This window comes from Gadus morhua, chromosome 18, assembly GCF_902167405.1.
Source record: "Gadus morhua chromosome 18, gadMor3.0, whole genome shotgun sequence".
Classification (NCBI taxonomy): domain Eukaryota; kingdom Metazoa; phylum Chordata; class Actinopteri; order Gadiformes; family Gadidae; genus Gadus; species Gadus morhua.
The window spans coordinates 22,621,122-22,646,944 of NC_044065.1; the positions used below are offsets into that span (position 1 = coordinate 22,621,122).

A 25,823-nucleotide genomic window follows, 5' to 3' on the forward strand; every position below is an offset into this window, starting at 1 on the left:
ATAACACCAACAACATAGTAAATCTATGTAGGCCTAGAAAAAATTACAGTTGATTATATACAAATACTTTCAGCGGAAAGGGCTCGGTAAGTGGGGACTCAAACCATCACTCCCTTTGGAATTCGACATTGGGTCAGCCCTAAAGTCTTAATAATTTTGCGAGAACGCGCAGCAAAGTCTGTGAGTCCGGACATTGGGATTGGGCCATTGATACATTTTAAACACTCAGTTTACTAGCTAAATTCAATACAATACAAATATAAAGTAAAAACAAGTGTTATCTGTGGTATGTTATTTCGTCTTTGGCAGCATGAGCGCAAATGTTTTTTTAAACCTCCCTGGCAACGGACAATCGCGTCAAACGATGATGTAATGTTTCGAACGCGGAAATTTTCGCCTCCGGTACAGTTGGTGTGACATCACCATTACCTTCTCCTTCCCGTCGTCCCTACGTTCTCCAGACTTCCTTATGACCCTTCACCTTACCCTCGTTTCTCATTGGCTTAGAAAATAAACAAAATGCAAACTTTACATTTTAATTTCTTCATAGGTGATATCATCTAATTTGGGCCACTTTTTGGTAAATCCCTTGGGACAATAACACAATACCATATATGCCTTTTCCATGTGTTTTTATGATTAATAATGACTGTTTCTGATAAATTTGTGTTGAAATTATTTAATAAAATATAATTATTTAGGCCCTACAGTTCTTGAAACATCAGCTGTGCCAACTTTTTTGGCATGAGCAGTTTCAGTTAAAATTGCCCAGCTGTTCAGGTTAAATGGGCTGGTCAAACTGCAAAGGGAAATAGTAAATGATCATCAATTTTAATTGAAAAAAACAATTGCTTATACAACCACATAACATTTAAACGGCATTTAACAAATTCAGCTGTATTCAGACAAATTCTTAGCGCAATTAAAACAACAGCAAGAACAGCACAGATAAGTGAACTGATGTCAGTTGTGTGTGTGTGTGTGTGTGTGTGTCTGTGACAGACAAATTCATGAATTAATTCATTCATGTTTTAATTAAACCAGAGGGCAAAAGGCAATACACTGTTACCACACTGTTGTCTATGACTGGAGGAATGTCTTCACTTAATTTTAAAACACAATTGCTTATACAGCCACATAACATTTAAACTGCATTACACAAACATATTCATAGTGCCATTAGAACAACAAGTACAGCAAGAACAGCATAGATCAGTGAACTGATGTCAGTGGTGTGTGTGTGTGTGTGTGTGTGTGTGTGTGTGTGTGTGTGTGTGTGTGTGTGTGTGTGTGTGTGTGTGTGTGTGTGTGTGTGTGTGTGTGTGTGTGTGCAAAAGAGAAGTGAAGAGAATGGTATCTGTGATGAAACATTTTTCAAATACAATCTTTGCAAATGAAACCATCGTCATCACGGATACCATTCTGGTAGGGCTTCCGCCCTGACACATGTTCACTGCCAGTCACCTTTCCACTGATGCGTCATTGCTGTGTGGATCGTGGCACACTCCATGCTCGTGATAAGAGGTGCACACTCTAATTCCTTTCTTTACTCCCTCTCTGTATTCTTCTAAGGCACCCTTCATCCTCTCCTTTTTCCACAGATTGTAGTTTGGCCTTCCTTTTCCTCCCTGTTTTATCTTTGTACCCTCTCCTTTCTGGTCCTTGCTCCTCCTCTCATTTCCTCTGCATTCCTTTCTCCTCACCTGTTCTCTCCCTTTCTGTCTCCTCTGCTTGTTTCCTCTCTAATCCTTCCTCCTCCTCTCACTTCCTCTCTCTTTCCTTCTCCCTCTCTCGTCTCCTCTCGCCTCCTTCTCGTTTGCCAAGCTCACTGTAAATAAAATATCTACAAGCATTATTATTGGTGGGAGGGTCATGGTGAGTGTGTGTTTGTGTGCACATGTGTGTGTGGGTGCGTGTGTGCAACCTGTGCATGTGTTGTTCGGTGTGCGAGTGTGTGGGTGCGTGTCTGTGCATGGGTGTGTGTGTACACACACACACACACACACTCACTCACTCACTCACTCACTCACTCACTCACTCACTCACTCACTCACTCATTCACTCACTCACTCACTCACTCATACACACACACACATTTGTATACTGTTTGTGGACTACAGCTCAGCATTCAACACTATTGTGCCTGCCAAGCTCGTCCCGAAGCTCAGGGGCCTGGGTCTTAAAACACCCCTGTGCAACTGGATCCTGGACTTCCTGACGAGCAGACCCCAGGTGGTGAGAATGGGCAACCACACCTCCTCCTCACTGACCCTGAGTACCGGGGCCCCCCAGGGCTGCGTACTCAGTCCCCTCCTGTACTCCCTGTATACGCATGACTGTGTGGCAACACACAGTTCCAACATCATCCTGAAGTTTGCAGACGACACTACCATCTTGGGTCTCATCTCTAACAACGATGAGACCGCCTATAGAGATGAGGTAAGGGTCTTGGCAGAATGGTGCCAAGACAACAACCTGTCTCTCAACGTCTGCAAAACCAAGGAAATGATCGTGGATTTCAGGAAGCTGCAGAGGGGGGGTCAGGACCCCATACACATCGAGGGAGCTGAAGTGGAGAGAGTCTCCAACTTCAAATTCCTCGGTGTGTACATCAAGGATGACCTAACCTGGTCCATGCAGGCAGGCTCAGCAGTCAAAACTGCACAGAAGCGGCTATACTTCTTGAGGAGACTCAAGAAGTTTGGCATGTCTTCAAAAACTTTAACAAACTTTTACAGATGCACCATTGAGAGCATCCTCTCAGGCTGCATCACTGCCTGGTATGGTAGCTGCTCCGCTGCCGACCGTAAGGCCCTGCAGAGGGTGGTGAAGACAGCGGAGCGTATCACCGGCAGCCATCTCCCCTCCGTGCAAGGCAACTACAACAGTAGATGCCTGAGGAAAGCAAAAAAGTTTCTAAAGGATAACAGCCACCCAGGCTACGGACTGTTCTCATTGTTGCCGTCTGGTAGACGCTACCGGAGCATCCGAACACGGACTACCAGACTCACAAATAGCTTTTTCCCCCTGGCTGTAAGGCTTCTGAATCAGAAACACTGAACCTCTGAACAGTTGCCACCTCCACCTACTCCCTGCTCCCCCACTCATACAATTCACTTCATAGATATATTTGCCCAATTTTAAAAACTTTTAACTTATCCTTAACATTTCTTTTTAACTTATTCTCTATTCACACTTAAACTGCTGCTAGCCCCTCTACTGTACTCTAATTGTTGAATGTTAATGTTATATGTTATATTGTTATAATGTCATAGTGCTACAGAGATATATGTTGTTTTTTAAATTGTTGTATGTTAATGTTACATTTTATATGTTTTATTGTCATAGTGTTATAGAGTTTTATGTTATTTTTGTTATATGTATGATGTCTACTGCGTAGATGAATGATGCTTGCCAAGTCGTAAGAATTTTGCTGGGCTGAAGCAATTTGGTACATGCAACAATAAACACATTTTGACTTTGACATACATGAGCTAAGATATCAGTTAGCCTACTCTTCCAAAAATAAAGCATACTACACAAAAGCTACAACCCAGTCATATGTAACAAGCTAAGTTACACAAACACAGCAAAAGTAGTTCACTACATAGGAAGCTAGCCTACTTTGAGTTGCGCTAATTTCACATGACTATCAACTATCAAGGTTTTAGTTGAACCAAATGTCATACACATGTGTGTATGTGAGTGACACAGAGGATGGCCCATTTTAGTTGAAACCAAGTGGCCCATTTTACCTCAGTGGGTTAAGGTAAATTGGGCCGCCAAGATAAACATTACTTTTCCCAAAAATATGTTCATATACCAAACTAACAGCATTATTTCTGATGGATGCGATCAAGACACATATTATGTATCGTTTTTTTTACGTGTATGTTTGTTTTTATTAGATGTATCGTCCTTATAATAGTCGAGTTAGATTTGGTATGCCAGGCTACTTACCATGCAGCTTTCTGGTGCAGACTAGATTTGAAGTATTGCCCTGCCCACCATAGCAACCATAAACCAATCAAATCACCTATTACTTGTCAAGCACAGTTATGGCAACAGTTTGAAATCCTTTGCAGTCATTGGCCCTAAATTCCAGAGGGGCTGGGACCCCCAAACCTTAAATGGCCCATTTCACCTGATGGCCCATTTTACCTGATATCACCCTACGGTATTCAAAATGAAAGATTCTTAAAACATTCCCAGCATCATGAACATAGTGATAAAGAAAACAAAATACAATTGACATCATGTAAATAACAATACATGAACTGTATAAAACTCTATTCAATATACCATATCAGACATAGGCCTATGCATAGTTTTTAACCTTTTAATTCCTATTTATTCTATTAATTAACTAATTCTTATACTTCTATTTATAATATTTATGAATTCCTATCAATTAATCAATGAACTGTTAATAGTTAGGCCTAAATGTCCAAAGGGCTACCCTTCCTTCCTTCCTTCCTTCCACACTACTCTCTCCATTCATTTATCTTCCTCTCTTTCTTTCATTCTACCTTTCAAAACCCTCCCATAGCAAATTTTTTGTTGCTCATCTATTGTTCAATCTCAACTCCGAGACATAACTTTTGCCTTCTCATTTTCATATCATTTTGTGATCAGTTGTTGCTGCTCTATTGCTCCTAAGGGACCCTTAGGAGCAATAGATAGATGAAAAAGAGATACAAAGTCTAAGCAGTATTTGAGAAGTAGGATAGAGCCATTTATGAGGGGAATCTGAGCCTTCTATAAGAAACATCTGAGAATTATGAGCCCTTATAGAGATCTCATCATTGTGTGTTCAATATCTCTTCCTCATCTCATTTATTTCTATTTAATGCAGTAATGGAGCAATATATGAGAGGTCTCTTTGAGCCATATATGAGAATAATGAGAAACAATTAAGAAGCACTACTGGAGCAATATGAGAGGTTGCTTTGAGCCACACATGAGAATTATGAGAAACAATTAAGAATTATAAAATGAATCCTCTGAATTCTGAAAAAAAAAAGAAGCCATTGATCAGTTTATCAGTGCAAATTTTACTCTTTTATAAACACTGGGGCACATTACAGCGCTTTATAAAATATAAAACCAAACATTTCACTTGAAATAAAAATAAATAACCTGTGCAACCAGCAGAGACAGGTTTCTATATAAAGTGCTAACTATTGCAGGGACTTGCCTGCTAAGTGCAATAAAACAGGAAACAAGAATGTCCAGCCTGGTGAAACTTAAAAGGAATAGTTTTTTTTTTTTTAACCTGGGCCTTATTTATGTCATGGGGTGCCTTAATCTACTAATTGGTAGCATGTTGGTGAAGATCGGCGTAGTTTTGACGCTGTTCAGACCATCGCGATCGAGCGTATATCCATATGACGGGAGTAAGCCGGGCACAGACAATACAGCCTCTAAATAAGTCATTAGGTCTTTATTTCACCAATGCTTTAAGATGAATGAAGGAATGAACGCGTGCTACCGCCCCGTTAGCTCAGAGCTGCCGTGTTGTTGTTATTGAGGCTTTTCTACAACCGGTTCACCTGGGATGACGTCATCGACGGGGGCGCTAGAGCCCAGCTGATCCCAAGTGAACCGGATCAATAATAACAACACGGCAGCTCTGAGCTCACTCTGAGCTAACGGGGCGGTAGCACGCGTTCATTCCTTCATTCATCTTAAAGCATTGGTGAAATAAAGACCTAATGACTTATTTAGAGGCTGTATTGTCTGTGCCCGGCTTACTCCCGTCATATGGATATACGCTCGATCGGGATGGTCTGAACAACGTCAAAACTACGCCGATCTTCACCAAAATGCTACCAATTAGTAGATTAAGGCACCCCATGACAGAAATAAGGCCCAGGTTCAAAAATACCGAACTATACCTTTAAGCCTGGGGAAAGGGGACATGTTAAACTGGGGCACATTAAAACACTTATACACTTTATATAAAATATAAAACCAAACATTTCACTTGAAATAAAAATAAATAACCTGTGGAACCAGCAGAGAAAGGTTTCTATGTAAAGTGCTAACTATTGCAGGGACTTGCCTGCTAAGTGCAATAAAACGGGACAAAAAGTCCAGCCTGGTGAAACTGAAGACTGGGGAAAGGGGACATCACCAACAACTCAACAAACAGCGACCATTGCTAAGGAGTGCATTCAGGTCTACTGCTGTTCTCTCCTGCTCTGGCCCTACATTTGTTTATGAAGGCCTTCTTCAGTTTGCTGTCATCAATTTTTGTCCAACCTGGCATGGTTGCACATCTCAGGACATAGGCTGCAAGACAAAAACATGTAAAACTTGAATGAGTTCTTTTGACAAATGACTCCAAAGACCGACTTTTATCTTTATGCAGCATAATATTACACTTTTCTTCTAACCAAGCGCTTTGTGTAGCCTTTACGCCATCCGTGTGTGTGTGTGTGTGTGTGTGAGAATGTGATCTATACTGTGAAGCGCTATACAAATAGAGACCATTTACCATAAATAATATTTATATTCAAACATTGTATTTTAAAAGGGGGAATAACTTACTTAGAATTCCGTCCACCTTCTTCCTTTCAAGCAGCTTCTTTCCTTCTGGGGGCTTGCCATGGCGACCAAAAGCAACAGATTTCTGACACTCTTCCACAGTGAAGAAGTGGTCAAACAGTGAGTGAAACAGACGCATTGAGTCCTGTCTCGCTGACTGGTGCATAGCAGGAAGTCGGAAGGAAGAGACAAACAAGCCGCTGTCAGGAAACAGTTCCTGATGGCCTGATGTTGCAGAAGGGTTGGTGCTGTCTGACTCCTGATCGCGATGACTCTGTCCAATTAAATGTATGAGATTCTGGATCTCTTGGAGCTGGCCTGGGTCTAAGAAATTGAAATGGCACAAATAGATTCATTATTAGGAGGTCTCATCACTAGGTAAACAAAGCAACAGAAAACAAGCAAATGAAATGAACATAGATGACTTGCCTATTTTTGAGGCGACCTCATCGACTTCCCTCTTCTGACAGATGAGCTTCTCAAACTCCTTCTTACATCCATCGCAAGGTGTCCACTCAGTAGCTGTTGGGACGTTGCTCTGATCTGATGAGCTGCCTAATTCTCTCCAGTAGTGCAGTGGGCTGGCCGCTTTTCTGCCGGCTGGATTGCCATCACCAGGTGGTGGGTCAGATGCATGTCCTCCGTCAGGTGATGGACCATATGGCAACGGGCCGGCTGCTCCAACACTGTAAGCTGATGGACAAGTGCCAGTCTCACCATAGGCTGTTTCCAATGCTGCATGGACTCTGTCGGGGGACAAACCAGTGGTGTTGGCGGTGTCATGAAATGTTTTACATATTTTTGCCTCTTGCACAAGACAGATAAAACATAACTACTCTGTGTATTAAATTCTTGTTTAAACTTGGTGTCAGTAAAGAGGAACATTCCAGGTGCAGTATAGTGACTAGGTATATCATGCTTTTATTTTCTCCAAAAATAATGTTTTAGAAATTTCAACATCCATAAGGTGGAACCAAGGCGGGACAAGGCAGAATAAGCCTGCTGGTGGGTCAGTCAGGGACCAACCAGCAGGCTGACAACGGGTGAATTGTGACAATTAAGCTTACCCATAGTACAGAGGTGTGTTTCTCCAGTCAGATGGTCCCAGTCTGCTGCCCCAGTCAGGTCCCAGTCCACTGGCTAGGGGTGAACATTAGGGGGGGGTCAGTATTTAGCACTATTACTATTAATATTACATTAATTAAAAAAACAGAACAAGTCTATGTCACTCTTGATTTAGAGTGCTATTGGGTTCCCACACTTTGAACCCAATAGCAACGATTTGAGTATGCAAACCTTGATAATGATAGGATAACTAAATAATGTGCCACCCTACCACCGGCCCCTTGTGTTGAATATCCATATCCGCTGGCCCCGTGGGAGGGTGGCGAGACTCCACTGGCCCCGTGGGAGGGAGGTGAGACTCTACTGGCCCCGTGGGAGGGTGGCGAGACTCCACTGGCCCCGTGGGAGGGAGGTGAGACTCTACTGGCCCCGTGGGAGGGAGGTGAGACTCCACTGGCCCCGTGGGAGGGAGGGAGACTCTACTGGCCCCGTGGGAGGGAGGTGAGACTCCACTGGCCCAGTGGGAGGAAGGTGAGACTCTACTGGCCCCGTGGGAAGGTGGCGAGACTCCACTGGCCCCGTGGGAGGGAGGTGAGACTCTACTGGCCCCGTGGGAGGGAGGTGAGACTCCACTGCCCCGTGGGAGGGAGGTGAGACTCTACTGGCCCCGTGGGAGGGAGGTGAGACTCCACTGGCCCAGTTAAGGGATGGTCCGCCTCCACTGGCCCTGTGCGATGATGGTGGGCTTCTCCTTGCTAGAGCTGCACAATATGGACAAAATTAATTTATGCCAAATATTTAGATATAGATACTTCATATTCAATATTTTAAGAGATGCAATAGAATTATAAAAAAAACATAACAAGTCAATTGGAAATCTGCAATTGTCACGCCAATTTTCAAATCTGGTGATCATCATTCCGCCTGTAACTATAGGCCGATCAGCATCCTCCCTATAATGTCTAAAGTAGCAGAGAAGTGTGTAGCTGAGCAAATCATACACCACCTGAACAACAGCTCATTCCCCCTTCATCCAATGCAATTTGGCTTCAGATCCAACCACTCAACCGAGACGGCTAATTGTTTTTTCATTGAGAAAATTAAATCACTGTTGGATAAGCGTGGCGTTGTCGGTGCTGTCTTTCTTGATCTCCGCAAAGCATTTGACACTGTGAATCACAAGGTTCTATTATCCAAGTTATCCAATTTTAATTTTTCTGTTGAGGCACGTCAATGGGTTGAATCATACCTTTTTAACCAAACTCAAACTGTTCGAATAAATAACCAGCAATCTGACACCCTCTCCTTGTCCACTGGTGTCCCACAGGGATCCATACTGGGTCCACTTTTATTTTGTTTGTATATCAACGACTTGCCGTCTGTGTGTGCAGAGGCCCACATTCAAATGTATGCTGATGATACTGTGCTGTATGTGCATGGATTGACAAAAACCGAAGTTGCTGCCAAACTCACAAAGGCCATGCTGAAAATTACAGCATGGCTCAATCAGTGCTGTCTCCAACTAAATGTGTCTAAGACTGTTGGTATGTTCTTCTCCAAAACAAATGACTGTAGTGAAAACCCAGATGTTCTTGTGTCAGGAGAAAAATTAGAAATTGTTAAGGAATTTAAATACCTTGGCATTATTCTGGACTCCAACTTTAATTTCAGGGCACATGTAAAAACTGTCTGCAAAAGGATCAAATTCAATCTTATCAATTTCAAATTTATACGAAACTCTATGTCCACCCAGGCAGCCATGATGTACATGCATTCAATGATATTCTCTCACATGAGCTACTGTCTGACGAGCTGGTCTCAGGCTAATCACACAACACTAAAACCACTACAGTCTTTGTATAAACAAACACTGAAAGTTCTGGACAAAAAACCAAGGCAATTCCATCACTGTGCAATTTTAAGAAAACACAATCTAGTGAGCTGGGAAAACATGATTAAGCACAAAAATGCATGTCTCTTTTACAAAATCATACATGGCATGGCCCCTCCTCCACTTAGAGAATTTGTAACTATTAGAACAAACCAACATCGGATCACAAGAGGAGTCATGAGAGGGGACTGCATTATTCCATTTAGGAAAAGTACCTTTAGTCAGTCAGCCTTCTCTGTTGCAGCCTCACGTGAATGGAATAACATCCCAACATGTATCAGAGACCTAAACACATATCGGTCATTTAGTTCTAATCTGAAACAGTGGCTGATTGATAATATGATCTGCCAGCACTAAACTTGACCCGCCTGCTCTTGCCTCCTTGTGTCAGCGTGTCTGTGAATTTGTCCTGCAACTTACTTTGTATGCTTGCTTGTTTGTATGCTTTTTGTAGCTCGTTCTATGTCTCTCCTGTGCTGCTTCATGTACTATTGTCATGTCGACTTTTTGTTAGTTTGTTGTGCATGTACTGTCTGCTTTGGTGGGCTACTGCCTCGATGTCTAACACATGTAGATGTCTTCTATAAGTCCTAGTCTACCTTTTCAATTTGTGTTTGTTTGATGCTGACTCTTGTTTGTCCTGCATGCTTCATGTATTTTAATGCTTGAACTACTGAATACTTGTATGTGGTTATAATTAATGTTTTATCTGTTGCTTTTCTATGTTCTTTTTTAAACTCTTTCTGTTATTTGCTTATTTGCTTTTTAGGGAGCCTATTGTTACATCTGGCCAAGGACTGCAGATGGAAACTAACCTTCTGGCTAAATCTGGCATATTTACAGAAATGTCTATTAATATGCACTGTCCCTGTCAAATAAACAAACAAATAAATAAATAAATGTCACTAGTGATTTCAAGAGCTACTGGGTCTGACACTTGATTTGAGCATGGTCATACGTCGATAATGATAGGATAACAATATAATGTGGAGCCCTACCACCAGCACCGTGAGGCGAACGTCCATCTCTGCTGGCCAAGTGAGGTGACGTCAATGGTCCTGGACTGATCTCTTCCCCATATTCTGGCAGAGGGCTCCTCTGTATTATTATAGTGTCAGGTGAAGACCCTGATGATGATGCTGACACATTTTCAGGAGGAGACCCTAAAAATTGGTTTATAAAAGCCTGCTTTGGTGTCTGCTTTGGTGTTTTTCTGACTGGGGTCTCTGTCTGAGATACATATTCAACAGTGGCTTTGTAAAATTTGCCGTCAGACCACTTAGCTAAAACATTTTGTCCCGTTTTAAGGTCCAGGAGTCGAAGGACTGGACTTTCGTTGCTGCCTACTAATATGCTTGAGGGTTTAAATTTTTTGCAGTAGCATCATCTTCAAAGTGAACAAATGCAAAATAACCTGAAAAGACAGACACACAGGGAAAATTTTGAAGTTTTTAATTTTATTCTCTCTTTTTTTTGGGCAGTTGATTAAAATTCACATTTCATTTGTAAAAAAAAAAGCATCATGCCCATTTAAAAAAGGTCATCTGTATGTAGGAGTAATGTTTTTTCTTTGAGAACTCTGAGATTTTTTCCCCCTACACCAAAACTTTTTGCTGAAAATTAACAAACTTGTAGATCTGCTACAATTTAAGCATTTGGCAAATGCTTTGAATCCAAAGCGACTTACAATAAGCAAGGTAGTACATCATCATAATACATCAAATTCAAAGAAATACTAGGCTAATCAAGGTCAATTCGTTTATACAATAATAAAATGCATCCCTCCAGGGGCCCAGGAGCACTGAGGTCCCCTGTTGAAGATCCCCCTGTCCTGGACTGTTTGACAATACCGTTCTGATTTGTGATTAGTACAAATATGTTCCTTTTCCCTCTCCCCGGTTTCCAACATACTGTAATCTATATATCTTATATTAAAAAAAACAATTAAGCTTACCAGATTCCTCATTTTGGGTAGGGGGGGAAACTGGCGGCATTTTCTTTGTTAGAGTTCGCCGTCTCTTCCCTGTCGTGTCCATTCTGAAATAATAAAAACATAGATAAATATGGGGTTACTAAAACTAACCAAGTTAGGTCAAATAATCAGCCATTTACCAAATCCACTTCACTAATTAATACAGTCTTTTAAGCACACACACACACGTGCACACACACTTTTATCACCTGTAATTTCATTTGTTTAAGACTACTGTGGAACATGTTTGCTTGATACTGGCCGTTCTTTTGGCAAGCAACAAGCATAAATCAAGTAACGTTAAAGAACAATTTTCAGTTGTATACAGTTCCATTCATGCTTTAGAAATTATGGATAACATAGTTTTCTAGTTCCTGAGAGAGAATAAAGTAACTTGCTTGTCCGGTCCAAGCTCCTTCACCCGGATTTTCTCCTCCGTTGCAACGGAAAGACCAATAACGATCGCACCGAATTCGGTGGAAGCTGCTCCTCGCTCGTTAGCGCTAGCTTAATTGGGCGCGTGCAGAGGATCCTCTCCCTCCTTTTCCCTCCCTTAAAAATCTCGCGACACTTTTGGCCAAAAGGGCGATATTTCGTCCAAGACGAATGTAAAACAAAAATACAACCTACGGTCTGGAAACGCTTTAATGAATTCATATGGGATATACACATCAGTTATGTCAAGCTTAATTTGGCCCAAACACTTTTGTTTGATTGTGTGCGCAACACTGCAGCCATATTAATGAGGAGCTCATTAATATGGCTGCGAGGGAACGACGCGAACATTACGACGGTTAAACGTTTCAAACAAAGTCAAAATAAATTTCATTAGTCGACTCGTCACGTTTTACAGATGACCAACTAATGTAAATAATGACACTTACCTGAATGTTTGCCACACCGAGCCAACGGAGGAAAAGTTTGCAGCACCAACAATTTCTTCCTTCAGTTAATTTTGACGGGGCAAAGGGCGGACGCATCCAATAACATTTCGTCTTCCAACAAAACGTGATGACGTAATTGCGTCGTCTTTTGATTCATCCAATGACGTTCGGTGTGCTTGGAATACTTAGAGATAGTGTCACAAATGGTACCTGCTTTCATGTTGTGCCTCTGTTTGAAACCTCTGTAAATACAGTAGCAGTTTCCCTTGAGCATGTAATGGGAAAGGTTATTTTCATTGACTTGACCTCTATGCCTGGCATTGTGTTTGCAGCTCATTTTCCAAACACAATTGAGAAGTTTTAGATATGCTTCTGTTTATACTGTGAATGTCACGTAATGAACAAATGATTTGAAACTTTTGCTACATACCTAAAACGGCTATTTGTTGAGGCTCATACATGGTACTCAGAATATACCAATTCAGATGGTCTCTGCAGTCAAACTAGTTCAGTCTATACCTGTTATTTCACAAACCATAAAGCCAGTTAATGACATAGCTACATTTTACACTCTGATGACTAAGGACCATAGTTTTGGTCAGGAAAACAATGATAAAAGAATATAACTTTTTGGAGCGTCAAGTGAAGTTCAGTTACAGGAAATTCACATGACTACCTTGGAAAGACATGCTGGTCACTGTATTGATCCTAAAACAGTGAGAAGATATGATAGGGCACAAGTTAAAAGACATTATGGGAAAGGCCACAATAGAAGAAACAATTGTACAGTTGTTTGTGGAGCAGAGCTAAAATATGGACAGGTTGAGTTCTTCCTTACGTCTGAACAGTCTGGTGTCAAATGGGCTCTTATTAATGAATTTGAATGTGTAATGAATTACTTTACTTATAGACAGTGTCACAAATGGTACCTGCTTTCATGTTGTGCCTCTGTTTGAAACCTCTGTAAATACAGTAGCAGTTTCTCTTGAGCATGTAATGGGAAATGTTATTTTCATTGAATTGACCTCTATGCCTGGCATTGTACGTTTTAGATATGCTTCTGTTTACACCGAGTGTCACATCAAGACATTATGGGAAAGGTATGAAACAAAAAATAATAAAAGAAATGTACAGTACAAGATAACATATTTCTAATTGTTACTTCATTTCAATTGGTTTTTACATCTCGTGTTGTACACCATATCGTACTATTGTCCAAGTCTGGTTCTTTAAATTGCCTGCATCTAGCATTCTTAATGTTATATTATCATCCAATTATATCACATTAAGACTCATTTGAGAGCACAGTGAGACTGATCAGGTATCTCTCACTGAGACTTAACTGCAATTTGTTTCTCATATTAAAACACTTTTGAGAGCTTTTAATGATCTTTTTCTGTCAGTGGAGACAATATAGAAGAGATGCCAATGAGATGACCTTAAGAACTCAAACAGTGATCACTGAAAGACAGAACTGAGACTCTATAAAAGAGATGCGAGTCAGATCATCTTAAGAACTCAAACAGTGATCACTGAAAGACAGAGCTGAGACTCTATAATAGAGATGCCACTAAGATCATTTTGAGAACTCAAACATTGATCACTGTGAGACTAAACAGTGTCCATATCTCAGGAGTTCAAATCGAGAAGTATGAGAAAATGCACTTTGGTCTCGATTGGTGCTCATTTTTATCTAGAGATATAAATGATACATAATGGAGGTCTCATTTAGGATTTTCGCTTGCTATGGGCTGTTTGTTATTTAACATCAACAACATGGGCTGGGTTCACTAGATGTCCTGGACAAAAATAGTCCTATAAAACACCAACCCCTTTAATCCAGCAGTCCATTGATGTCGCAGCATAATTTATGGTGGAAGAGAAGGGAAAGGGGCAGAGTTACGTCCTCGTGTCCTGTTTGGTTGCAGAGATCTTCGACCGAATAGAAACTCATTTACGCGTGGGTGAGCCTTTCAGAAAGGGGTTTTAATATCTGTATCCATACAGTGGTCAGTCTGCACACTGTTGATTTGACACCTTAACAGAAACCTTTTTGACAGTGTACTATTGCTGGCCAAATTCAAATCAATTTAAGCAAAGCAAAGATTAGTATGCCATCTGACTAACCTATAAAACCTAACCTAATCATTATTCTGAAGTCTAATTTGTGACACTGCCCAAACACAAAATAGCGTTTGACTAATTGAAAGGTAGGAGGAAAGCTAAACCACTGTTTTTTATTGTAGCATAGCATGATGCTATCAGCCTTTATCAGTAAGGACTCCTAGATTAACGTGTCAAAGCCGATCGAACTGTCATTTTTACGAACAGTTTTTCATGGTAAAGATAACACTTTTGCTAGCTCAATTGATTTAATTTCATTGTTTCATTATTCAGATGGAGCATTTGCAAACAAGGTTTATCTATTTGCTCCATGATTACAAAATCACTATTGTGCTCAGAGCCTAATTCCCCAGGACATATGAAATAGATTTTCCTTCCTTGTAAAGTTAGTGCTCCAACTTCATTCTTGTTAAAAAGTTAAATGAGTACTCCAGGGCATCAGTATCTGCAACAGGCAATTAAATTAGTTGTGTTTTATGATAAAATATGCTAATTCCACACTGTACCACACCCCAGGAATAATATTACAGTCTCTTCCTCTCTCTCTCTCTCTCTATAAACAGAACCCTGATTTGAGTTTGCGAACGGAAGCATCTAGAAGCTTTTGTTGCCCCAGGGTGATGTAGGACGTCAGCGTGCCATCCTATACTCAGACACAAATGCACAAATTGGTTCACCATCATCATCATCATCATCATCATCATCATCATCATCATCATCATCCTCATCCTCACCTCACAACAAGCTAAAGAATCAAAGTAACCCATTCTCTGCGGCATCACCCACAGGGTGGGTTCGGTTCCACTGGATTTGTCGGTTGTTAAATGAATCAGATTGTTAATTTATCGCACTCAACAGTGTTTTTCTGATTTAAATAACATACATTAATAATCAGTAGACGACTCCAACATCCCAAATGTAAAGTCTCATCTCCTTTTTTTCGTCTGTTTAAATAACTGTCATATTCTATTAGTCATCAATTCTATGAGGGCAGACTCCGTAGTTACCGCTGGATTCAACTCACTTACTCACCTTTTTTAAACCACACATTAGCTCGGTGGACATCTGCATACAAATTAATGTTTGTGACAAATACTTACACCTTTTGATGAACCAAGAGTTATGTAGTGAGGGAGAGAGAGCACGCAACCTAGTCTCACGGAAATACGTGACACTGTCGCGTCACATCATTTAATCTATTAATTTGTGATCTGGGACACGTAATTTCAATTTTTTCATGCCAAAAGCACAAATTTCAAACTCATTCTAAAAAGAAGAGCTGAAGTAGCTACCTTTTTTTCCGTCGCGGTTTGCCTACAGAGCAGTGCACCTGCATTAAATATATCCGTGAATTGTCACAATTTCTCAGAATCAAAGGTGAAAGTAGAAAACGGGTGGCCAAATTGTTAGAAATATTTGCTTTTTGGCACGATTTTTTTTAATTACGTGTCCCAGATCAAGAATGAATAGATTAAATGACGTGACAGTGTCACATATTTCCAAGAGACTGGGTTGGAGCACGAGAGAGCAAGAGAGAGAGAGCGAGAGAGAGAGAGCGACAGAGAGAGGGAGCGAGAGGGGAAGAGAGCGAGAGAGAGGGAGAGAGAGAGAGAGGGAGAGAGAGAGAGAGGGAGAGAGAGGGAGAGAGGGAGAAAGCTAGCGAGGGAGAGAGGGAGAGAGAGAGAGAGACTGCTTCTGGCTGTACCTCCATTGCCATAGAAACTACACCAACAGTATACCAAGAGTCTTATTACTGGAGCGCCTACTGCTGCCATAATAACGTACCCCAGAATGGGATGTGGGAGTGAGTTCAGCCTGGAGAACAGGCCGATTCGCCCCGAGATGTTCCAGAATAGAACGCCATGATGAGACAAGGTCTGTTCACGTGAGACACTGTGAAAACACCACACTCCATGAACTGGTACGTGTTCATCTAGAATGTAGGTCTACTTGGTGAATGTTGTAAAAACATTTCTATTCTTAAATATTTTCTTACAGTTTAATTCCGGTGAAAAATGAACCCAGGGTCTTGTTCGGCATTTTGGACCCATAAAATAAGCCAAGAAATGTTACAGCCCAAATGTTTCAATGTTATTGGCTAGGGGCAGTGTGAAGTCCGGTATCAAGAGGGGAGATTGTTAAGTTACATTTTTGGCACCTCTATTATATTATTTACGGTAGCCGATAATCGACTTCCTGGAAAAAAGGACCTACAGGTAAGACACCGACTTAGGAAACAGTATTTTTTACTAAACTCCCGGTACTCTACCTAAGTTGTTGATGCTTCGTTTTATGTGTAGGGACCCTAGTCATGCTATTGCAGAGGATTGGTGCTATTTTGAGCAACATTAGTGGTTAAAACAATTTGATTTGAAAGCGTTCACACTGCCCCCTAGCCAATAACATGGAAGCCATTTCGGCTGTTACATTGCTCCGGGCATTCGCGGGTAAGCTCTATAATCAATTATCAACAAAATCAAGTGTATGGAGGGCTCATGTTATGGGTCTTCATGCTGAAAAAGACCCTGGGTTAAATTTTTGCCGGAATTACACTTTAAGCATACTTGAGAGAGAGAGAGAGAGAGAGAGAGAGAGAGAGAGAGAGAGAGAGAGAGAGAGAGAGAGGGAGAGAGAGAGAGAGAGAGAGAGAGAGAGAGAGAGAGAGAGAGAGAGAGAGAGAGAGAGAGAGAGAGAGAGAGAGAGAGAGAGAGAGAGAGAGAGAGAGAGAGAGGGAGGGAGGGAGGGAGGGAGGGAGGGAGGGAGGGAGGGAGAGAGAGGAAGAAAGCGAGAGAGGGGAAGAGAGAGAGACTGCTTCTGGCTGTACCTCCATTGCCATATAAACTACACCAACAGTATACCAAGAGTCTTATTACTGGAGCGCCTACTGCTGCCATAATAACGTACCCCAGAATGGGATGTGGGAGTGAGTTCAGCCTGGAGGCCGACTCGCCCCGAGATGTTCCAGAATAGAACGCCATGAAAAGACAAGGTCTGAGTTCACGTGAAACACAGTGAAAACACCACACTCCATGAACTGGTACATGTAAAATCTAGAATGTAGATCTACTTGGTGAAGGTTGTGAAAAAAAATCTATTCTTAAATATTTTATTGTAGTGTAATTCCGGTAAAAAATGAACCCAGGGTCTTGTTCGGCATTGGGGACCCATAAATAAGCCCTCCAGACACTTTTTTTCGTTGATAATCGAGTATAAGTTTTGCCCCTGAATGCCCGGAGCAATGTTACAGCCCAAATGGTTTCAATGTTATTGGCTAGGGGCAGTGTGAAGTCCGGTATCAAGAGGGGAGATTGTTAAGTTACATTTTTGGCGCCTCTATTATATTATTTAGGGTAGCCGATAATCGACTTCCTGAAAAAATTGACCTACAGGTAAGACACCGACTTAGAAAACAGTCTTTTTTAATAAACTCCCAGTACTCTAACTAAGTTGTTGATGCTTTGTTTTATGTGTAGGGACCCTAGTCATGCTATTGCAGAGGATTGGTGCTATTTTGAGCAATATTAGTGGTTAAAACATAAAACAATAGCGAGTTGGATAGAAAGCGATAGAAAAGTACTTTCAGAGACAGAGACAGAATGTGAGAGAGAGATATAGAGAGATTAAGAAGGGGGGAGAGAGAGAGAGAGAAGCCTGATTTTTATACAGTGTTGATGTGACGTGCCATTTTATGCGTCTAAAACCATAATAAACGTAAATAAGTTGCAAATTGTGGTGACAGGCTTCTCTTTTTAATGTAACATTGTTAGAGCTCTCTGTGGCTGCGCTGTCATCTGGGATCTGCTCCGCCTGCTGTCTATGGCCGAGGTTTAGGAGGCACTCCAAGGGGAATCCGGTACACATGTCTATGTCCATGTGTACCGGATTAAACTCACACATTCAGACCAACACACACACACACACACACACACACACACACATACCTCGTTTCACCACGGTCTGCATACATTTGACGGTATTAACACACTTGAAGGTCCAGGATTGAAATCCTACAAAACGACACACACACACACAGACAGACAGACAGACAGACAGACAGACAGACAGACAGACAGACAGACAGACAGACAGACAGACAGACAGACAGACAGACTTAAACACACACACACACACACACACACACACACACACACACACACACACACACACACACACACACACACACACACACACACACACACACACACACAAGCTTCCACAGAAACACAAGCTAAGGTCTGCATCAGCTTACCTCTGTTTACATCAATATCCATAAAACAAATAAATAAACACATAGGTCATCCTTGCCAACTCCAGCTGCAATCGAACACCTGTCAGGTGCTGTAGGCACTGGGTAATATATATATATATATATATATATATATATATATATATATATATATATATATCTCCGTCACCCGAATCTTTTAGATAACACTGAACGCTTGCCGTAATCCAACACAACAAACAGAAAGGTTCAAGCTAAAGGTTAAGAAACAAGTTGCGCTTCCCTGTGGGAATTGTTCCAATAAAGATAGGATCTAATCTGAGCAATAAGTGGAAGCAACACGATCTTTAGAGGACGCACATCGAGGGGCTTACTGCCCAAAAGGATCACACACACATCTTCAGTAGTACGAAGAATTGTGTCCCGCCCACAGACGCACTGTGTCTACAGATATGAATCACCTTTGCCACCCTACCCTGGAAGTGAAACAACCACACTCTACCTTTTCCTATAAACCTCTCACCCTCTGATTTCAGTCGCACGCCCACCCTATCTTGTTAACTCTCTAAATTCCCCCTTCTCTCTCTCTCTCTCTCTCTCTCTCTCTCTCTCTCTCTCTCTCTCTCTCTCTCTCTCTCTCTCTCTCTCTCTCTCTCTCTCTCTCTCTCTCTCTCTCTCTCTCTCTCTCTCTGTGTTTAGGTGAAACTGGTTTGTGTCCAAGGTAGACCACCCCCCCATTGAACCACACCAGAAGAGAAGGGTGGTGAAAGGTGATGGGGAGAGAGGAAGAGACAGAGTTGGAAATGGAGATGACATGGTAGTTGAACGAGAGAATATGAAACAAAGAAAGTGCTTCATATATCAAAGCAGAGGCTGATTTTATTCAAGGCTCTCCAAACTTGGCTCTTTTTCAGGCAAACGTTGGCCTGTAAAAGCGATGTTCACACATAAGTAAAGGAGGTCTTCAAATCACCTTTTCTCCATCTTTTCTTGCTCTTCTTTTTTTGCTCCGACCCTGGCACTTTTGTGTTTAATTGTCCACAAATGTCTCCTTATTTGATCCTTCATTCATTTCAGTCTCTCTACCACTCAACCTCTCTCTTTAAGTCTCTTTACCTTTCCCTCTCAATCTCTCTCTATGTCTTCCTCTCTCTACCTCTCCCTCTTAACCCTGTCTCTCTCCATGTCTTCCTCTCTCTACCTCTCCCTCCTAACTCTGTCTCCCTCCTAACTCTGTCTCTCTCCATGTCTTCCTCTCTCTACCTCTCCCTCTCAATTTCCTCTCTCTCTCTCTCTCTCTCTCTCTCTCTCTCTCTCTCTCTCTCTCTCTCTCTACCTATCCCTCTCACCCACCTCTCTCTCCATGTCTCTCTCTCTCTCTACCACTGCCTCTCAACCCCCTCTCTCTCCATGTCTCCCTCTCGTTCCCTCTCCATGTTATACTCTCTTTCTAACTCTCTTTTTTCTACTGTCTGCAGCACCACACAACCCATAATACTGTAAAAAAAGCCAAAACACTGCTTGGTTTACTGCCTATTAATGGTGTCTCTCCCCATCCCCCCCCCCCCCCCCCCCCCGAGAGAGAGAGAGAGAGAGAGAGAGAGAGAGAGAGAGAGAGAGAGAGAGAGAGAGAGAGAGAGAGAGAGAGAGAGAGAGAGAGAGAGAGAGAGAGAGAGAGAGAGAGAGAGAGAGAGAGAGAGAGAGAGAGAGGGAATTTAGAGAGTTAACAAGATAGGGTGGGCGTGCGACTGAAATCAGAGGGTGAGGTTTATAGAAAAAGGTTGAGTGTGGTTGTTTCACTTCCAGGGGCTGCTCGCCAAATTCTAATTACGATGAGTGTGTGAGTCTGTGTTTGAATATGGGGTGAGCTACCTGGCTGAAGCCTCTCTCTATCTTTCCCACCCTGGCCCTCGCTCTACCTCTCTCATCCTTCCACACCTCCGTCTCTCTCCTCTCTTTCACAATCCATCCATTTTATGACACCACACAGTCATCCACATCCTCTATAAAACGTCCACACACACACACACACACACACACACACACACACACACACACACACGCACACACGCACACACGCACACACACACATTTTGGACCATGGTCTTATTGTTTGAATGGAGCTAACCGCTATTAGCAGCTAACAATGTCCTGACTCAATGGTGGTTACTGGTTAATGGACGTTGTTCAAGAACATCCTACCATGTTGCTTGTTCTTCTCCGTACAGTGTTTGGGTAAAAGTACTTAGAAACTAACAGTATTCTAACCTTTGATATAATCTTTGTCTAGAATACTGACTATGTTTTTGAGTACTGACTTATACACATAATTCCAGGGCATTCTATGTACATGTTGCTTGCTATATCGCTAAGTAAAAGGCAGTAAAAGGCAAGCAAAAATGAAAACATTAGCACGGTACATAGAAGAAGTGCTCAGCAGCCCCCCAACAGCCCCACTCTGCGGCGCGAGCAGCCGTCGAAGAGCACACAACAAGACACATTTGACCATCAAAGGGAGATGGATTGGATTTTTGATGAGCCTCAATTTGTAAAAACTCACGATGGAAACAGAACGCACGCGTTCTGTCTGAAAGCGAGGCACTTTCTTCCGCTCTAATTCACTGGCGCTTGTGTTCGTTTGAGGCTCCTCCGGTTAATGAAGACAAACGTCAAGCCTTCTTTCAATATTAATCTCACCGCACCAAAGCAAACAATGTGGGGGAACTGCAGAGAACACGTCGGGCAACACACTTGCATTCGCTGACACGCAAACCTGTCCTGATACACAAAGAAACACACATACACATTCAGCCCACACATCCTAATAAAATAAATCACATTTTTAAACGGGGACACAGGTACAAGCACAAGTAGACATTTTTGTACATGATTGCATTCCATGAACAAGTACGCTAACACACATATTACCACACACGACACTTTACTCTTCATTAATCACAGATTTGTACACATTGTGCACTCAAACATGTTTTGTGTACACACCCGCACATAAAACTGAGAGAGGTCTTAAGAGGGAGCATGATATTCAGAGAAAAAGAGAGATATGAAGATGGAGAGGAGTTGAGCAAGAAGAGCGGATGAAAGGGGCTGGCTCTTTGTTGAACCACCATGTGTACAAAACAGGGGAAAAAAACTGCTAAATAGGCAAAGAACTTCATAAGGAGGGAAAAAAAGGAGAAGGATTCCTCTGTTGTGGATCATGCATGGGTACTGGTCCCTCGCAAGCGAGACTCGGATGATTATGTAAGGGATAATGTATAGAACGTCAGTCATTATCAGGAAAATAAACCCCGACAGGGCGAACAGGACACCGACGACCAGCGGAGGTGTCTTGCTTAGCCTTGAAGGGGCTTATTTCCGATAACGACCGGCGACGTTCTGTACATTATCCCTCTTATTACACGGCTACTTGCCAAAACGAAATACTTACTTCACACAGTGTGTCTTTTTAGGGGTCCGAGCAGCGAAGCTGCTTGGTCCCCTATTGTTTCTGTAACGTTTTGTTTTCCCCTTAAATTCTTTAAAAGTCATACTGCAGCCTTTACCGTAAGTCAAAAACTTTTGAAATTATCAGGTATGGTTACCAATAACCCCCACTACACATAAACCCAAAGTCATGGTACTGCACCCAAAGTAAAGTGTAAAAATCATGAATTAGGCTTATATCTCCTCACCAGATTGACCTGGACTCAAAATCCTTTCATAATATTAATCGCTAGAATCAGATGCATCTATAATACCAAAAAATCCAAATTCGTCACATACAATCTTTGGACCAAGCCTCACAAAAATCATCAAACAGAATTTGTTTTATTTAGTTCCATTTGAGAAATATTGGCCAATAAATTTGGAGCAGTTAGCCCATTTTTCTTATATGACCATTTTGTTATTGTATAAAAAAAAATACGACTATTATTGGGTGGATACCAATACCCCCCACTACTCATAACCCAAATTGGGATACTGCACCCAAAAGGTGGCGCTATTTAAAAAAAATATGAACTAGCCTTATTTCTCCTTACTAGATTGACCTGGACTCAAAACTATTTCATCATATTAATCTCTAAAATCAGATGCATCTTTTTCACCCTGGTCTTCTGCTCTAAAAATGTTTACTTTTCCCACAATTTCATAGAAAATCCAAAGGCCCACAGACTCAACCCATTTTGCCTATAGGACAATTTTGTTATTGTATAACGACCATACGGCTTTCATTAGGTGGATACCATTAACAGTGCAAATTTTCAGATCTATACTATAGCCCTTAATTCTCTTGTGAAATGTGTGCTTGGAGTTTTCTTGATGTTGTGTGCATATCAATCGACATTTTGACGATGCGAATGAGGCTTCTTGCAGTTCAGCATCGACAGTGGCTCAACGGGATAATGCCGTGTACTGGTGATCCTTAGGTTGAGAGTTTGAATCCTGATTGGAGCATAATAAACAAGCTGAACATGACACTCTGTCATTGCCTTTCATTTAAGAAACACATCATTGAACAGCACCTGAAATTCATCAGGCAATCAACATTCCGGCTCATTAGCTTCCAAGAATCTGACTGCCAAGACACAGTATGTCATTAAGGGGAACTTCTTTGTAAACCATTTTTTTCCTACATAATTAACTCATTTTTATGAGTTAATTATGAATTTTAATTCATTTTTATATTACTTTTGTAAGTGTTCTTGACTACACATGTATAAATTCCCCAGATTTTAAAGATTTTTCGGGTATATGCTTTGAAGCCCTTAATTCACTTGAGAAATGTGAGCTTGGAGTTTTCTGGATGTGCTTATCAATAGACATTTTGACCATGTGAATGAGGCTGCAGTTCAGGTTTATAAGTGGAACATCTTTCCTTAAATATGACAATTGTTGTCATATATATCTTCCATTAGTGTGTTCGGTAACGCTTTATATTAAGGTCCTTGTAATAAGCCTTTGTTAATATCTAATAAGAGCTTATTATATGCTTATCAACATGAATTTGTGTTAATAAGACTATCAATAAGTGTGAATAATTACAACATAAACATGTTTATTGTGAGATAATAAGACTTTTATAAGTCTTTTATAAGTACTTGTTAACTTGTTAACTATTTAATGATTGCTTAATAACATTAATAATGGTCTTATGAGTTGCTTATAATTGTTAATAAGCGCATTACAAACCCATTTATTGATTCTTACTAACTTACCTATCATGTCAATGGTAAACCTTTACTCAGCATTTTTCATTCTTATTAAGGTTAATAAATCCTTCATTAAACTGCTAATCATGCATTTTGCAGGTACGGATTCTAAAGTGGGAACTATGCTTATTAAGGTTAATAAGTCCTTTATTAAACTGCTAATTATGCATTTTGCAGGTACGGGATCTAAAGCAGGAACAATGCTTATTAAGGTTAATAATTCCTTTAATATACACTTATTAACAGTTAATAAGTACTATATGTTATCAAGGTTGATAAAAGGTAAAATAAAAAATACATACTGGAAATACGATGTTATGGTGGTGAAGCAGAAAAACACACACGTAAACAATTATTTAAAAAAATATATATTTTTTTAATTTTAAAAACTTCAGAACGTATTCTTGAACATCAACATTTAAAAAAAAAACAGACTAGACCAAACCGAGTCTGGTTCTCCATGGCCTCAGGGGATGGTTGAGTATTCTTCTGGCTGGTCTTTCTTGTTACTGTATAAAGAAACGCAAAGAACATTGACCCCAATAGACAGTTAGCAGACAGGTTACAATAAGCCTTAAGCCGTTTAGACATGGATTCATGACACAACTGTTAGAATTAGATACATTTGGTTACCTAGTTTCATATGATAGCATAGGCTAAACTAGCTCAAATGGGGGTCATCCCTATGTTCCCCGGGTCCTATGTTCCCCGGGTCCTATGTTCCCAGCTCGGGGAACATAGGACCCTTTTTTTAAAAAAAGGTCCTGGAGGAGAAAGTGATTGTTTGTGGCTCCCGGAGCTCTTTATATAATAGTATATAATATAATATAATATAATTGTATAATAATATCACGGCCAAAAGCTCTGAGCGCCTCCGGATGCGCGGGGAGCTCTCGTAGGGATTGGGCTTCTCGGGGTTTGTTTACCGGCGTATGAATAGACTACGTCAGGTTCTCCGACGTCTCTCCCTCTTCCACAAAAGGTAAAGATATGCAATGGTAGTTATCTCGGCCGGAATTTGGCAGTAATGGTGGAAATAACCGGGGAACATAGAACCCTTTTTTTAAAAAGGGTCCTATGTTCCCCGGTCACATACATATCGGGGAACATAGGACCCTTTTTGGGCTTACATTACTTTCTTTCAAAGGCTTTGGCGTCCTACATTGGAGGGGAGCGTGTCTATGTTCCCCGGGTCCTATGTTCCCCGGGTCCTATGTTCCCCTCTTTGTATGACACTGGGGAACATAGGACCCTTTTTTAAAAAAAGGGTCCTATGTTCCCCGGTCACATACATATCGGGGAACATAGGACCCTTTTTGGGAAAAGCGGGGCACATAGGACCCTTTTTTTAAAAAAGGGTCCTATGTTCCCCAGTGTCATACAAAGAGGGGAACATAGGACCCGGGGAACATAGGACCCGTGGAACATAGACACGCTCCCAAAAAGTTTGCTAGCAAACAGCTAGCTAGCTAGAACCTTCTACGTATAGGCTACAATAGCATAGGCTTGTCGCGATAAGCAATAAATCAATTAATTATATAAATTATAATTAATTGATTATTATTAATACATTTAAATGAGCGATAATTTTCCATTCGCACTCTTTTTTTTAAATCATTGCTTGATTGGCTTAATCTGAGAAGAAATCTATGCCATAAACAGAAATATTATAGGCCTTTATTACACAGGTCTTCTCAATGCCGTGGAACGCTCCGTTCACTTGCATAGATAGTAGTCCGGTAACTTGTCAACCCAAGCGTATTCGGTTGCTAAGCAACGTCAACGTCTTAGGCAGACTATTTCTCTGCTGATCACCACTACAAATGTTGCTAACGAATAAATTGTAAAAAGACACACCATGGGAAGTTATTTTTTCGTTTTGGCAAGTAGCCGTGTAATA

At 41.2% G+C, this 25,823-nt stretch overlaps 1 protein-coding gene and 2 long non-coding RNA genes across 3 annotated transcripts in view; all 3 read right to left on the reverse strand.

The window, feature by feature from the left end:
* Positions 1 to 25,823, reverse strand: part of LOC115530944 (glutamate receptor ionotropic, delta-1-like) — a 614,288-nt gene that overhangs the window by 211,012 nt on the left and 377,453 nt on the right.
* Positions 5,035 to 6,807, reverse strand: LOC115530947 (uncharacterized). The gene is made up of 2 exons (XR_003973814.1): positions 6,553 to 6,807; positions 5,035 to 6,294 (listed from the first exon to the last, which is right to left on the reverse strand). It is a non-coding gene; the product is annotated as an uncharacterized LOC115530947 (long non-coding RNA).
* LOC115530948 (uncharacterized) lies at positions 7,840 to 12,054 on the reverse strand. Its single transcript, XR_003973815.1, has 3 exons — positions 11,460 to 12,054; positions 10,504 to 10,919; positions 7,840 to 8,375 (listed from the first exon to the last, which is right to left on the reverse strand). It is a non-coding gene; the product is annotated as an uncharacterized LOC115530948 (long non-coding RNA).